Raw genomic sequence first — 16779 nt, 5'->3', positions numbered from 1 at the left:
GCTGCTTAGCCAGCTTGATGACATCACTGTTGCTGGATGCTGGAGATTCGCTTGATTTGGTGCCAGATTCAAACAAAGGTCTGGAGAGGTGAAATTCATGCCACAGAGATCGCTAGATCTTTGTGGGCAGCTTTCCTTAAGGTCAGCGGCGAGTAGTTGCAAACCATATTTGGTGTCAGAATCAAACTGCTAATATTTCTCATCTACATGCTGCCCCTCAGCAACATCATCTGAAAAAACAGCATCAGGTTCCACATGTTTGCCGACCCAGCTCTACCTCACCACTACCTCTCTTGACCGCTGCACTGCCTCATATTTGTCACGCTGCTTGTCCGACGTCGGATGAGCAGAAATTTTCTCCAATTTAATATTGGGGAGACCGAAGCCATTGTCTTCGGTCCCCACCACCAACTCCGTTCCCTAGCCAATGACTCCATCCCTCTCCCTGGCCACTGTCTGAGGCTGGACCAGACTGTTCGCAATCTTGGCGTCCTATTTGACACTGAGCTCAGCTTGCAACTCCATATCCGTCCATCACCAAGACCGCCTACTTCCACCTCCGTAACTTTGTCCATCTCCGCCACAGCCTCAGCTCATCTGCTGCTGAAACCTTCACCCATGCCTGTATTACCTCTAGGTTCGAGTGCTCCAATGCTCTCCCGGACGGCCTCCCACCTTACACCCTACTTGAGCTCATCTAAAACTCTGCTGCCCGTATCCTAACTCGCACCAAGTCCCATTCACCCATCACCCCTGTGCTGGCCTGCATCAGCTTCCGGTCCAGCAATGCCTCAAATTTAAAGTTCTCATCCTTGTTTTCAAATCCCTCCATGGCCTCACCCTTCTCTTTCTCTGTGACCTCCTCCAACCCTACAATCCTCCAATACCTTGCGCTCCTCCAATTCTTGCCTGTTACACATCACCAATTTACATCACTCGACCATTGGCGGCTGTGCCTTCAGCTGCCTAGTCCCTAAGCTCTGGAATTCCCTCCCTAAACCTCTCCACCTCCTTTAAGATGATCCTTAAAGCCTACCTCATTGACCAAGCTTTTGGTCACCTGTCCTAATATCACCTTATGTGGTTCAGTGTGAAATTTTGTTTGATAATGCTCCTGTGAAGCACCTTAGGATGTTTCACTAAGTTAAAGGCGTTATATAAATGCAAGTTGTTGCTGTTGTATTCCCCTGAGTATAGAAGATTAAGGAGTGATATAATTGAGCTATTTAAGATGATTAAATGATTTAATAAGGTACATAAAGAGAAGCTAATTCGTCTGGTGACGGAGTCCACGACAAGGGGGCACCATTAAAATTAGAGCTAGTCCGTTCAGGGGCGATGTCAGGAAGCACTTCCGCACACCAAGTGTAGTGGAAATCTGGAACTCTCTCCCGCAAAAATCTGTTGAGCTTAGGTCAATTGAAAATTTCAAAACTGAGATCGATAGATTTTTGTTGGGAAGGGTTACGGAACCAAGGTGGGTAAATAGAGATAAAATGCAGATCAGCCAGGATCTAAATGAATGGCTGAACATGCTGGAGGGGCTGAATAGCCTTCTCCTGTTCCTATGTTCTTCCTATGTTCCTATCAATTTCTGCTGGGTAAGATTATTTAATTCATGATGCAGCATCTGAGTGGAGGGAACTCATCGGTTTGATGGACAGGTTCTATTCATGAGCAAAAATTGGTGAATTTAATTCATTTTTTTCCCCAAAAGACAAGGGCTTGAAATTAGGCTCCTTTGCGCCTTTCGTTAACGCCTCGGGGGGGGGGGGGGGGAGCGCAAACAGGGTGCAAAGGGCTTATCGCCGGGGGCAATAATAGCACCTCTCGAGAAATTCGGTGGGGCGCTGCCGCTGCGCCGCCAGTGATGAAGTCATCGGCGAGCGATGTGACCCCTTAGTGCTCCGCCACAGCCCCTTACCGCCCAATAGCAGAAATTCAGCTGCGCCCCACGAAGCTGCCGCGGGCGATGTCAGCACCAGCCTCGCGGGTCGCGAACGGGGCCGTCCTCTGCTCGCAGGCGGTATTTAAAGGGGAGGTGCAGCTGCAAGCCGCACCGCCATTTTCTTCTTTCGAGGTCGGCCATTCATGGCAGCCCTTGGTGCAGCCCGACACCATGTCTCGGTGCCGGGCTGCGGCCACGGCACCACGTCGCCCTGATGGCCTAGTGTGGGCCATCAGAGGCCCTGCAGAGCTCACAGCGTCCCTCCCGTTTAATATATGGGGAGGGGTGGAGAAACGTGTCAGCGCTACTTGGAGTGGCCGCGTAGCGCTCCAGCGTTCGGGTGCTTTGCGCCCCCGACACCACCCCGAGAGGAAGTGGAGCGCCCGAGATAGCGCTCCATTTCCTCTCCGGGGCAGTAAGCCGAATATAACGGGCACGGTGGTACTTCCGCACCGGGCGCTAAATGTTCAGCATTAATTCGGTTACCGCCCCCAGACGGGGCGTAACCAAATTTCACACCCTAAAGTAGGTTGAATCCTGGGAAAACTTAAAAGTAGATATTGGTATCCATTTATTAAGAATTCAGGCAGATAAAACAGAAAGTCACCTGTTGAGTAATGGGCTGGGGGGAACTGATAATCATGTTGGAAAAAACCTACGGAATAATTTGAATGGATCTTCAGACAAGTTATTACATGGCAAGATGGCCCTCAGTAAAAGGTTAGCATGTAATTTCTGTGTAGGGACTGGAGTATCCCACTCCCTCTGCTCCACCATTGAAGGCCAATCCTTCAGTGAATCCAACCCTGCTCTCTCAACATCTTTCCCAAAACCACTTTGCCTCGTTTCTCATTTTTAATGACTGTTCTCATTGATCATGACTTTCATCCCTTTTCCTGCTCAGTTCACCATTCTTATCCTTGTTAAGCATTCTAAGATATTTCTCTACATGAGGAGAACTCTACAAATGCAATTTGTTGTTGTTGAAGCCAGCAGTCTTAACTCTAGCACCAATTTTCCTGACCCTTGCTGCCGAGGAACAGCCATTTCTCTGGGCGTAAAGGACAGGAAAAAGGGTTAAAGTTCTGTCTCACCAAGTTACTGCCCCTTTTATGTTACCCCAGAATTTGCAAGACTTCCCTAGGGTGGGGGGTGAGGGGAGAAGACAGACTTGGACTTGTGTCTGCAGTAGGCACTGACACAACTGAGACAGGAGAAGATGTTCCTAGCTTTGCATCTCATTTTTCAAATGAACATTCCTCATCTGTCACTGTGCAAGAGCACCCAGAGAAACATGCTGCTGTGGTCAGCCAACCTCCCACCATGTGGAGGGTCTGTGGAGTCCCAGGAGCAAGCTATAGCTCAAAGGATGGTGACTTCTTTGTTTAAACTTCCCCTCTCCCCAGACATTTAGGTGTAATAATACATTATGGCAGCTCATCTCCATCCTGTCGCTTCTGCTCTCAGGAAGTGGTAGCTTTCCCCGCAACTGTGTTAGTGGCCCAGGACTGGAAATCCCACTGCCCTTGGTCCTAGACAGAAGCAGTGCACTTTAGATGCACTTCTGCTCGGGTATAGTGAACCAGGAAAATCAATCCTTCGGTGCCCAGTGCCCTCTATATAGAGTACTAAGACAGAAAACGTCCTGTGTTTGATCATTTCAACAAAAACAGAGAACAGCTTACCTTCTTTTGAACACATATCCCATATAACTTTATGTTTTATTTCTGTCAAAGCGTCATAGTTTTCAGTGTGAAAAATCCTTCCTATTGCTCCTCCAATCTGTAGAAGATCAGAGCGTTTGGCTTTTCCCACACCAACAGCATAAACATCTACTCCCCTTTGCCTTAATTCTGCAGCAGGTTTTGAAACATTGTCCTGTGACTTTCCATCTGTGATGGTGATCAGGAAGTGCCGCACCCGATTTTTACGACTTTTATCTGCATTAAAAATGAAATTCTTCATATATGTCAATGCTTGACCCGCTGTTGACTGCCCTCCTCCAACCAATCTAATTCTGTTAATTGCAGCTTCCATCTCCTTTTTAGTTGTATATTGAGAGATGCCAAATTCAGTCTGTGCAGTATTTCCATTTTGGACAACACCAATCCAAACTTTGTCGCTTCCAATACGGAATGTGCGTACTATATCTCGCATGAAATCTTTCAAGTCTTTGATATCCTCAGATTGTAAATCACCTGATCCATCAATCAGGAAGAAGATATCAGCTTCTTCAGTAGCAATGCAGCCTGAAAAGACAAAACAACCTGACTTCAGGTACCGAAACATGACCGAGTATTTTAACATATGATCACCTCTCGGACACCTCATTTCTAAATTTCTTCAATCTTTCCTCATAGCACAGGGATTATCTCTTCTCTGCAATGCCTCCAGTGCATGAAAGTCTCCCATGTGTCTCAGTGACCAGAACTGAACACCTTATTCAAGGAATGATCTGACCAGAGTACTATTAGCTTTGATTGCAAATATCTCTGGCTTATATTCTACTGTTTTGACTATGTAGTTCAACATTCTATTGGCTTTGTTGAACCGCGTAGTTGGACATGTTAAGCATCCAGTCCAAGTCTCCTCGGCTTTTTTCAGCTTCACTCATCGCTACTTCAACACCATTCATGAAGTTTGTGTGTCACCTATCCCAATATGCAATACTTTAAACTTGTCTGCATTAAATTTCATCTGACATTGTTCTACCCACTGAGGTGTTATCTGAGCTGCCTCACCGATTCCACTGCCACTGATAGTTTGGTATTATTTGGAATTATTGGACATTTGAATACTCTGCATTGAGTTTCTGAATCCAGAAGAGTTGCAGAAACCCCAGAAAAAAACTGTTTAGGCCATTTTTCTTGGGTATCACAGCTCTCAGTTACTGTCGACAATAGGGACAATCCCTGCAGCAATTCACCCCCATTGTTTTCTACCCTTAATCCAGTTTCTTTTTCATGCCTAAGGCTTACCCTGATTCCCCACAGATTTGAGTTTAACTCCTGGGCTTTCTTGTGTAACTTTCTCTAAATCCTTTTGGAAGTCAACTGAAAAGATGTTTCTCCATCTAAAATCTCTGTACAATAAGGATTCAAAAATTTACACTTCTCACCTTGTTGAAGTTATTCTTTTTGCTTAGACTTTGCTGAAATCTTTTGGACAATCCTAATGCACATTTCCTTCCGGATAATTGTTTCAATCATTTTTAACTGTCCAAAGCTATCTATAAGTAAAACAAAAGTTTTTGGAGGAAACGAGGCAATATTCATAAGCTCATTGTAATTAGCATTTTTCATTCCCAAGGCGTACACAGTAACACCCATACGTCGAAGGGCAATAGCTGAGTCTTTGACATCATCGAGGGACTTTCCATCAATGATCACAATCGCAATTTGAGGAATTCCTTGTTTTATCCTACTGCCAGCTCTTGGATCAAAGTAAAGCGTTCTTACAAACTTAAGAGCAAACCCAGTAAATCTAGGTCATCCTCTGTGAGGTGTATTTTTAATGTGTTGGAGAATGTCATCCTTGTTCCAAAATGTCTTAAGGTAAAACTCTGCAGTCGGGACACTGCCGAACTGAACCAAACCAACTCACGCTTTTTCAGAACCAATATCAAACGCATTGATAAATTTTTGCAGAAAATTACAGATCAGTTGAAAGTCGCTCATACTAATGCTGCTTGATTCGTCCACAAGGAAAACAATATCAGCAACTGACACAGGCTGGCACACTGAAAATAAACAAGAAAACATTGTAAATGCACTGTGTGGTGCACAATTCCTTTCCAAAAAGCCAGACATTTATTCAGTAATTAAAAGAATACTGAGCACATGTTCCTGTTCCTGCACCTGGACGTATGGGGGCGTGGGGAGAGGGGGTTTGGGGTGGGGGCGGGGGGCAATCTTCAACTTCTGCCTAAAACGGGCACAAGTTGGTGGACCGGCCACGCTGCCTGCCTGATACTGACATCAGGAGGCCTGAAGGACATTTGGTTCAGGCCTCTTTTAAATTCCATCAGCGAGCTTCAGGTGCCAAATGGGCATCCCGCTGCAGCTCCGGGATTGTGAGAGGGTGGGAAATCGGCCAGTTTCCACACTGAACCGGCCAGCAGGTTGCGTTGGATGGGGGGGAGGGGAGATGATCCGGGTGGGGGAGGGGGGGTGGCTCGCACAGGCTGGCAACAGGCCAGAGTTCTTTTATTGGCCCAGGAGTAGCACTCTTGTAAGAACAACCCACACTACCCGACACAGATCACTTCTCCCTCCCGCCCCCACTCACTAGTTATTCACACCTATACCCAGCCTTCAACAAGCGTTCAATTCCACCCCCCACCAAACAACACTTCAACAACTGCGCAGCATTTCAGCCACTCTTACCCATTCCCCACCAAGCCTCCACTGAAACTTCTCACCCTCACGGAGCAGGATTGTAACCATTCACTCACCCTCCCCACCAAGTTGCTCTCCCCCATTGAGCAGATGTTAAGTTGGCGTTACATGCTGACTGATGTCACCAATTCGCCATTTTTTTTTGCAGGGCGTTAATACTTACCGGCAGCGCTACGGGGAGGACCAAAATGGAGGACGCCACGGGGCCTGCCGCTCTTTTGCCATTTTTGGACGATAGCGGGTGGCATAAAGCCACAAATTTTTCACCCAATGAGTAATATATTTATGCCCCAGTTGTAGAACAAAGCAAGTGTTTTAAAAATAATCTATTGAATGGGGGAATTTGTTCCGCTTGTGAGCATTCCCTACTCAATGGGCCAGAAATTAATGATGCTTCAATGACGCTCGCCATACTTAACTCATAAAAAATCCAGTAATTTGCTGCGTGAAAGTGATATGGCATGAGTTCCGATTCTCCACAAATTGCTGGATGATTTGTGCCACTCCACCATTAATCATGCCACGACCGATGAAATTACCTTCTCGCCGTGAGGCTCCCCACTGAAGTTTATTGCGATCAGGAAATTGCTGGATTTATACGTTAATGCGAATTATTCCCGCCGCAGCCATTTAGGGCTGGGAATTCATGTGGTAATTCTGTCAGTGCCGGGATTTATGATCCTCACCTGACTCTCAACCTTGGAGGCCCAGAAAGGGAACGCAACAGGTAGTGAATATTTCCTAATGGTATTTTAAGTCTTAAATCTGTCTCGGCAGCCTCTCTGTGATATCACTTGCCACCAACACTCCTGCTAGTGTTGGATGGTGATAATTTTCAGGATGCAAAGCTATTTTGATACTCAGAGGAGGATAAAAACAGTGAAATGGCATATCCACTTGGCATTCCACTGTTCCTGATATTAACAGATAACCTGGAAGAGGAACAGATTGAGCGGATTAGATCCTCATCTAAATCTATCAGCATAACCCTCTATTTCCTTTCCCCTCATATGCTTGTCTAGCCTCCCCTTAAATGCATCTATACTATTCACTTCAACCACTCCCTGTGGTGGCGAGTTCCACATTCGCACCACTCTTTGGGTGAAGAAGTTTCTTCTGAATTCCCGACTGGATTTCTTGGTGACTATCTTATATTGATGGCCTCTAATTATGCTCTTCCCCACAAGTAGAAACATTCTCTCTGTATCCACACTATCAACATTTTTCATAATTTTAAAGACCTCTATTAGGTCACCCCTCAGACTTCTTTTTTCAAGAGAAAAGAGACCCAGAGTGCAGGGGGCCATCGATGGGACCCATGTGCCACTGAAGGCATCACATGATGAACCACTGATGTTCATAAATAGGAAAGGTTAGCACTCCTTGAATGTGATAGTCTGCACATCCTGCACATGCACGAACACTTGCCTCTGCGTCGAACATGTCAATCGGGATGAGGAAGTTGGATTCCTGATGTTGCTCTGAAGGGACATGGGGAGCAGGTGCGCTGCGACTACAACAACAACAACTTGCATTTATATGGTGCCTTTAAATAGTAAAACATCGCAAGGCGCTTCACAGGAGCGATTATTGAACAAAATTTGACACCGAGCCACAGAGGGAGATATTAGGACAGGTGGCCAAAAGCTTGGTCAATACAGGCAGCTGCCTACTGTGGAAGGGCAGCAGCAGACTGCATCACTGCAGAATCATTCTCAGCTGCCGGGTCCTGCAAGGCCTGTGCATCTGGCACTAAGCCTGGGGGAGGGAGGAAGTAGCGCTGGGAACTGCTGCCTTCCTGGTAATCAGCAGCATGTTCCTCCTTGGTCTGTCTCTGCAGCGGTTGGCATTGCAAGGGGGAAGACGGGCATCAGCTGCAATACAGTTGTACTCACTGCAAACAAATCAACTGCTCATGCAACAAGCTGGCAAAGGTTGTCCAGCTTCTGCCCTATCGTCTGGTTGAGGAGCATCACGTTGCAGTCAATGGGTTCAAGATGTTGCAGATAACTGCAATGCTCCTCAATCAACTTCCTTCTCATTCTTGGACCCCTGTAGTCCTCCTCCCAGACGTCCTCATGCTGGGCACTAGGTCTACCCCATCTTACAGGGGACTGAAACGCATCTCTCCCATCTCCAAGTGGTCCCTCATCATTCAACAGGTCGGACTCAGAATGTGAGTCCCCTCTCACAGCTTGGCGGTTGCCTGTGAGAGGGGAGGCACATGTGTCTTGTGCAGAGCTAGAGCGGCCGGATGTTGGAGAGGATGGTGGGCTCTCAGGGGGTGCGGAAAAGTTGGTCGCGGTCAAGTGTCCCCCCCCACATCTGAACCCTCAAGGTGCAGCGTAGGGACAGGAGTGCCAACACCACTTTGCCTGCTCCATCCCCTCCCCACCTGTTCTTTCTTCTGCTCAGTCACCATCTCAGTGCCCTCTGCACCTCCCGCCTCCTCAGATTGCTGTGAACCTGCGGGAAGGGAGTGCAAAATGTTACATGTTCACTTGCCAAATCACATAATAGTTATCTTGACATTCAATGCACAACCTGGAAAAAGGCAATTTGCCCCAAGCAGTCTACACCAGTGCTTACATGCTGCATGAGCATCCTCCCACTCTAATTTCCTCTTCCCAACCTGCAGCCACGAAAGAGGTTTTCAACATGAAGCCCATGGAAAACATGCATTTTCACAAATCTCAAATGTCTCTCCTCTCTGCCTTATCCTTGGGTGGCCAGGAGACAAAGCAAGAGGATGTAACATGGCTCCAACATCTGCTCGAGCCACAGTTGCAGCACTGTGGAAGCCTTGCAGCTACAGGGCCCCATCCTCATGAGAGGTAAGCTCCTTCAGGAAGCAGGTACTCCCACCCATCTGTGCCCATTCTCATGCATTGTGCGCCATCTTATCCTGCGTGGTGAAAATAAAGAGACCATCACATGGGTTTCTTCCTGTGAGAGACTTCTTTTCATGCATTCAAATCGTCTCTCTCTTTAGCAGAAATAATGTTGTGAAATTCATCACTTTGGAAAGGCTATCTCCCTCTTTTATTGACTTTTATGACTTACTTTCCTTTGGGTTCAGGCTTCAACAAACAATTACTAGACCAACTAGCCTTCCCCCACTGTAAAAAACCAGACAGACTGGAGATTTATGAATTGAGGCTCTGAGAATGCTTACCTTGCCAGCCTTGGTCAAGTTGTTGTACTTTTTACGACACTGGTCCATCATGTGTGGTATTGTCGAGTTTGCGGCAAGGGTCTCTGCCATCTCCTTCCATGCCACCATGCTGATCTGCCATGGAGCCCTTGCACTCGCAGACCCCAGCAGACGCTCACAGCTCCTCTCCATTCATCCAGGAGGGTCCGCAGGTCCTGCTCCACAAAGTTTTGTGATCTCTTCTCTTTCAGACATTTTCTGTAAAAAAGTGTAAATGCAAAACACTGTTAATTACTTTTTACTGCATTGTAGAAAGGTTTTTTTAACGTTTTTTAAAAATGCTAGTAACATTTTAAAGTTAGTTTAAGGTCATTTAAAGTTGTTACAGGTCACTCACCTCTCAGTGCCATACCTTAGCTGAGTTGTGGCGTCTGTTATTAGCTTTTTATAGTGCCATGTGCTGGTCAGTGACCTAGACCTTTGGGCAGGACGTTCACAGGGTCCCAGATGTGACACTGACATCACTGTGACATTATCGTTTTGATATTACATAGAAACATAGAAACATAGAAGATAGGAGCAGGAGTAGGCCATTTGGCCCCTCGAGCCTGCTCCGCCATTCAATGCGATCATGGCTGATCATCCAAGTTCAGTACCCGGTATTACAGCGGTAGAAAAATTAATGTGATTTGAACAGTGAGGTAAAAAGTCCAATTAGCATTGTTCACCACGAGATGCGACATTACAGCAATTTCTGGCCCATTAATGTCTTTGCCACTTGACCGTTATTGCACCTACTTAACTCATGGGACTTGAGTGATCCACTGACTCTTTAATCACACCTCCAATCAGATACAAAGACAAAACATGAAGCTTGTATTCCCTGGAGATGTTTGTGTAGGAATATTTAGCAGTGTTAAACTACCTCAGTACCACATGCCTAATTCAATACACATGTCTGTATTTTTGAGATTAGCCACATGCAGACAGTTAAAATAAAGGCACTTGCCAAACTTAAGCATACGCTGTTCATTAGATAGAAAAAAGCGAAAAGAAAAAAAAAACAGTATTTATAAAGTGCATATAGTTACATACCATTTTGCTAAGAGTTGGTAACATATACATTCACAGTTAGAAGGAATAACGTGGCAGTTATTTCTAGCAGCCCCATGTTGACGGAGTTCCAAGACGTTTTCCTGAAAAAACACGTTTTACAAAATTGTTACCACCTTTCCAAAAGTGAGCTCTGTCACTCACAAATACCTGATTGGGCACAGTTAAATGGCACATTACAGCAACAACAACTTGCATTTATATAGCAGCGTTCACAACCACCAGACGTCCCAAAGCACTTTACAGCTGTTGTAATGTTGTAGGAAATGCGGCAGTCAACTTGCTCCCACAAACAGCAATGTGATAATGATCAGATAATCTATTTTTTTTAGTGATGATTGTTGATTGAGGGATGTATAATGGCCAGGACACGAGGGATAACTCTCCTGCTCTTCTTCAAAATAGTGCCGTGAGATCTAAGGTGCTACCAACTGAGCCACAGCTGACACTAAATGACAATAAGCTTGGTCAGAGGTGGGTTTTAAGGAGGGTCTTAAATGAGGAGAGGGAGGTGAACAGACAGAGCGGTTTCGGAAGGGAATTCCAGAGCATAGGGCATATACGACTGAGGGTATGGCCACTGTTGTGTCGGTACCTTTCTACCTAGACACAATTTAGGTCTCAAAACTCAGAGATTCAAACATGAAGTGCTTTATTGGAAGGAAAGGAAGTTCTGGAAAGTTCCGAACAAAGAGAGCTAAACTTAACAGAGAACACCCAACCATTTATCTCCTGTGACAGCGCCACCACAGGTGGGAGGAGAACACACAATAGAACACACAATACATGACAGCCACCACTGGAGAATGTCATTTGTGACTTTGATTAGGACTGTTTCAGTGCAGTGGCAAGTAGTGGAAACCTAATTTGAGAGGTTCAAACATGGAGTTGTGGGAAAGATGGGCGCGGATTTGGGAAGCAACAACACTCAAGGACTTTGGAGAGGAAAGGGAAATTGGAGATGGGGCGTGACGTAATAAAGACTTACTATGCACTTGGTTGTACATAAAGCAAGGCTTTAATCGACTTATAACAAAACATGGTGGTCTAATTAGTAGCCACTAGCTTCCTGTTTCCAGACTGTCTCTGGCAAGTTGGGCCCACGCCTGAGTATTTATACTCCTCGGGCGGCGCCCTCAGCTGGCCGTTCAGTGGTACTTCCTGAGTTACTTCTTGTAGAAGTTGCGATTTATGATATTCTTCCTCCCTAAAAGGTTTGGAAGTCCAGTCTTCCTTTAACGGACTAGGCGGACCAAAAATAGCCATAGTCGTTTAGCTTTCTGCTTGTGACCGGAAGGCACGTCTCCCCGGACCGTGTCCTGGTCCCTGGGTCGCTTGGCCCGTACCAGTAAGTCGGTAGAGTCCGCGTCGTCTTGATCGTCCTGTGGAGGCCTGGGAATATCATGACTCCGGGCACGGGTCCCCACAGGCGCAGAGCTGGCCTCATCCTGGGTCGTAGCCGGAGATTGTCCGGCGTCCTGATTTTGGGTGGTCATCCTACGGGGAACGTTCGGCTCCCTGAGTTGGTCCGGTAGCACTGCCGGCAAATCCCTCGATGTTTCAGGTAGGGCGTCATCTTCATAGGGGTGCGGAGTGTTGACATCATCGTCGTGGGATCCTACATCATTCGGACCCGTGTGACCGATTGGGCAGGGAGCCAGATCTCTGAGCGAGACGGTGGACTCCCGGCCATCGGGGTACCACACGTGCGCATACATGGGGTTTACCTCCGTTAACTCCACCTCGTCAACGGGAGGGTCGTTCTTAGCCGACCGGACGAACCTCTGGAGTAGCACATGGCCTGGAGCCACCAACCATGACGGTAGAGATGTCCCATGTGTAGAGCGACGCCGGAACTTGAAGAATCGCTCATGAGGTGTGACATTAGTGGATGTGGAGAGAAGAGACCTGATAGAGTGTAACACGTCGGGGAGCACAGTTTCCCACTGCTAGTCTGGTAGGTTGTGTGACCTCAGTGCCAGACGGACAGCGTTCCAGATGATGGCATTGTATCGTTCAACCTGTCCATTGCCGATTGGGTGATATGGTGTCGTCTTACTCGAGGTGATTCCCCGTTGGGAGGGATAACTTTTAAGTTCACTCGACATAAAGGAGGGACCCCGATCCGTGTGGATAAAATTGGCCGTCCCACAAAGGGAAAAGACCTGATCGAGGCATTTAATTACCATAGAGGTAAGCATATTAGGACAGGGGAAGGCAAAAGGAAAGCGTGAATACTCGTCTACCATCGTAAGTAGGTAGGTGTTCCGCGTCGACGAAGGCAATGGCCCTTTAACGTCTATGCTGCACCTCTGCATAGGTTGCATTGCATGTATGAGTAAGTCATCTGATGGGCGGAAGAATTGTGGTTTCAATTCTGCACAAATCCTTCAGGAGGAGCATGTTTTCTTTACGTCCTCCGTTGAGAATGGTAGATTTTTGGAGCTCACAAGTGCAACATACGGGTAACGCCAGGATGGCATAAGTCCATATGCAGATCCGCCAGAGTCGACATTGACATTGAAGAGCAAAATGCCCATGTGAAGGTATCTGGGGCCACATTCTGTTTGCCGGGTCGGTAACGGATAGTATATCCAAAGGCGGCCAGCTCCATCCTCCAGAGCTGAATTTTGTTATTTTTGATTTTCGTGCGCTTCCGGTTATCCAACATGAAGGCCACGGAGCGCTGGTCAGTTATGAGCGTGAAATGACGCCAAGCAAGAAAATGACTCCATTGGCGTACAGCCACAATGATGGCTGTAGCCTCCTTCTCGATGGGGGGTGTAATGGAGCTCGCTACCCTGTAAGGTTCTGGATAGGAATGCCACAGGCCGACCACCTTGATTCAAGGTAGCCGAGATCGCCACCTCCGATGCATTGCATTCGACCACAAAAGGAATGTTTTCGTCAATGGAGCGAAGCGTGGCTTTCTCCAGCTGTCATTTGAGGAGGTTGAAGGCAGAAATAGCCATTGCTTCTAATGGAAAAGACTTTGCATGAAGCAGGGGCTGTATTTTATCGGAGAAGTGAGGTATCCACTTTGTGTAATAAGCAAATATGCCAAGTGCCCGACGAAGAGAGCGGAGATTTGTAGGGGGAGGGAGCTCCTGAAGTGGATGAAGTCACTCTGGGTCCGGTTTAATAACACCGTTGCCCACCCAGTAGCCGAGAATGTTCACTAATGGCACCGATTTCACCGATTTGGATTCATTTAACGTTAAGTGGCGACGGCGGAGAACGTCAAAAAATCTCTGAAGATTGGCATCATTCTTCTTTTGATCATGGCCAGCAATAGTGATATTGTCTAAATACGGAAAGGTATCTGTCAAGTTCTCTTGCCGGACTAGGCCATCCATTGCCCGTTGGAAGACGGCCACCCCATTGGTGACCCCAAATGGAAGGCGACGAAACTGATAAAGCTGACCATTGGCCTCAAAGGCCGTATACTTTTTGTCAGAGTCTTTCAGCGGTACCTGATGGTATGCGCTCTTTAAATCGAAGGTTGAAAATACCTTGTATTTGGCAAGGTTGTTGACCATGTCATCTATGCATGGTAGCGGGTAGGCATCCAGATCGGTATATTGATTAATAGTCTGCGAATAATCAATACACAGATGTTTCTTATGTTGTTTTAAAGGATTTTTCACAATGACGACTTGAGCCCGCCAGGGGGATGAACACGGCTCGATAATACCATCAGCTAAAAGGCGAGAGATTTCTGCCTCGATAAATGCTCGGTCGTCTTGGCTAAAGCGCCGCGATTTGGTGGCTATGGGTTTACAGCGGGGGGAGAGATTGGCAAACAGGGAGGGCTCACCGAGTAAGGCCGCCGAGAGCGCACAAAATGGCACCTTAGAAATGGTAAGCTCTGGCTTCGACCCTCCAAACTCAAAAGTGAGTCTTTTGTGTTGCTTCTGGAAGTCCTGTCCCAGAAGCACATCGCTGCATAAGTTTTCGAGTACTCCGAGCCGGGTGGAGAGATACGTGCGACCATTGAGGATGAGGTTGACAAGACAGAAGCCAGAAGAATTGGTGGTCAGAGTCGTCAGAGCCATTGCAATCTCCCTGTCCGAGGGATAAATGCGCAGTTTTAACCTGCTGACAGCCCGCTTACTAATGAAGCTGTCAGAGCTGCAGGAGTCGATTAGCGTGCTTAGAGTGTGCCCATTTACTGAAACCTTCGTGGCTGCATGGGACAAACTTTGGGGAAAAACAGCTGTGATGGGAGGAGGGGTAATTTTTCCTTCGGCAGCTGTAGCATTAGCAGTGGTTCTTGGGGGAGGAGCAGCTCCATAGATAGCAGCTGTGAAGCTAACAGGAGCTCTCAACCGGTATACTTTAGAGGAGCGGCCTTTCTTGTTAGCAGAGGCCCGTGACTGGCATACCTTGGAAAAGTGTCCTTTCTTGCTGCAATGATTGCAGGTCGCATTACGAGCCGGGCAAAATTTTCTGTAATGGAACGTACCTCCACAAAAGAAACACTTTCTTCCTGATTGCCAGGATGCTGCTAGGGCGGGGTTGTCATCAGCAAAGGCCTGTAGGGTAGGGTCATCGTCCGTTAGAGTAGAGTCATCATCAGCGGGGGCATCCACCCGAGACCTATCGAAAGACTTATTAAGGATGATAGCCGCCGCCCGTGCACGTAGTGGGAGATAAGTGTCTGCATTCTTCTTGGCCAAGTCCAGGGAACACGCCTGGTCATAAGCAGCCCGTAAATTGAGGGTTTTATTTTCCAGCAGGTGCTGACGTATAAAAGGGGACGCAATCCCATTGTGGATTAGTTCCTCTTGATACTGTTCAGCTGTAACTGCTTTAAGGTTACAATCTTTGCTGAGCCTGCGAAGTTTCTGGAGGAATTCATCGAGTAGTTCCCCAGGCTGCTGCTGAGTTGTGGCCAGTAGGTGTCGAGCAAAGATTTCATTCGGGGACTTGACAAATAGCTGCTGTAAAATTTGGATAGCAGCGTCGTAGTCTATACAGCCCTCAATATAATCATACACATGAGGGGATACGTAATTAATAAGCATTCGTAACTTATTAGAGGCACCCGCCCCACATTCTTCAAGAAAGTTGCTAAAGGTACGAAACCAATGCTTCCATACCTTCGCTGCCGCAGGTGCATTCGGGTCCAGGTCGAGACGAGCTGGTCTAAGGAGTTTTTCCATGATGGATCAGTTTCTTGCCCAGGTCCCTTTCTGCGGTTCGAGTTGCAGCTGGTTGTTCTGAATCAGCCAAGGCGTGGAGACGATAACAAGTCGATTAAATTGACGTAATAAAGACTCACTACCCACTTGGTTGTACATAAAGCAAGGCTTTAATTGACTTGTAACAAAACATGGAGGTCTAATTAGTAGCCACTAGCTTCCTGTTTCCAGACTGTCTCTGGCAAGTTGGGCTCACGCCTGAGTATTTATACTCCTCGGGCGGCGCCCTCAGCTGGCCGTTCAGTGGTACTTCCTGAGTTACTTCTTGTAGAAGTTGCGATTTATGACAGGGCGGTAGTTTGCAAGGACGGGAGGTCAAGGGTGGGTTTTTTGAGGAGGGGTTGATACCGGCAGATTTGAAAGGGAGGGGGGAGACAACCTGAGGAGAGGAAACTGTTTAAATATCAGCCAGGAAGGGAAGTTGGATGGTCATTAGTTTAGTGGGAATAAGGTCAAGAGAGCAGGAGGTGGGTCTCATGGATAAGATGAGCTCCGTGATGGCATATGGGGAGATAGGAGAGAAAGATGTGTGTTCAGGGCTAGAGCAGGGGGAAGCTTGGCTTGGTTGGCAAAGGGAAGGGAGAGATGCAGCTGAGGCAGCTGAATGGATGGTCTCAATCTTAGTTGGAACCAACGACATAGGAATGATTAGAGAAGAGGTCCTGCTAAGGGAGTATCAGGGGATAGGAGCTGAATTGAAAAGCAGGACCTCATGGGTAATAATGTTGGGATTATTACCTGAGCCACATGCAAATTGGCATAGGGACAAACAGATTAGGAAAGTCAACACACTAAAGGAATGGTGTGGGAGGAGGGATTCCATTTCATGGGACACCGGCACCAGTACTGGGACAGAAAGGAGCTGTACCGTTGGGACGAGCTACACCTAAACCAGACTGGGACCAAGGTCCTAGCGGAAAGGATATAGCGGAAAGGATAACTAGGGCTGTAAGTAATCTTTAA

At 47.1% G+C, this 16779-nt stretch overlaps 1 pseudogene; it reads right to left on the bottom strand.

The window, feature by feature from the left end:
• LOC147117765 (collagen alpha-6(VI) chain-like) overlaps positions 1-9691 on the bottom strand; it is a 281465-nt pseudogene extending 271774 nt beyond the window's left edge.
• Positions 9692-16779: the final 7088 nt, after the last annotated feature.

This window comes from Somniosus microcephalus, chromosome 5 (genome assembly GCF_052327205.1).
Source record: "Somniosus microcephalus isolate GS21.2 chromosome 5, FLI_Smic_1.0, whole genome shotgun sequence".
Lineage (NCBI taxonomy): Eukaryota > Metazoa > Chordata > Chondrichthyes > Squaliformes > Somniosidae > Somniosus > Somniosus microcephalus.
This window is presented reverse-complemented; position numbering and strand designations above follow the sequence as displayed.